This window comes from Sinocyclocheilus anshuiensis, unplaced genomic scaffold, assembly GCF_001515605.1.
Source record: "Sinocyclocheilus anshuiensis isolate Anshui unplaced genomic scaffold, SAMN03320099.WGS_v1.1 scaffold745, whole genome shotgun sequence".
NCBI classification, from domain to species: Eukaryota; Metazoa; Chordata; class Actinopteri; order Cypriniformes; family Cyprinidae; genus Sinocyclocheilus; species Sinocyclocheilus anshuiensis.
Genome location: NW_015540128.1, coordinates 670,449 through 670,651, shown reverse-complemented (window position 1 = coordinate 670,651; position 203 = coordinate 670,449). Strand labels below are relative to the sequence as shown.

Genomic DNA, 203 nt, shown 5'->3' with positions numbered 1-203 from the left:
TGTGTGTGTGTGTGTGTGTGTGTGTGAGAGTGAGTGAGTGAGTGAGTGTGTGTGTGTGTGTGAGAGAGAGAGATAACACGAGTCACACTTATATGGATCCATGTATATTTATTCACTTGATTTACATTGACAAAACATTAATAAAATATAATATTTACATTTGCATTTACATTTAGTCATTTAGCAGACGCTTTTATCCAAAT

The 203-nt window shown here is 34.0% G+C and overlaps 1 protein-coding gene across 1 annotated transcript in view; it reads left to right on the top strand.

Annotated features, from left to right (window-relative positions):
- dcc (DCC netrin 1 receptor) overlaps positions 1–203 on the top strand; it is a 187,354-nt gene that overhangs the window by 166,086 nt on the left and 21,065 nt on the right. The gene's annotated exons all lie outside the window — the stretch shown is intronic.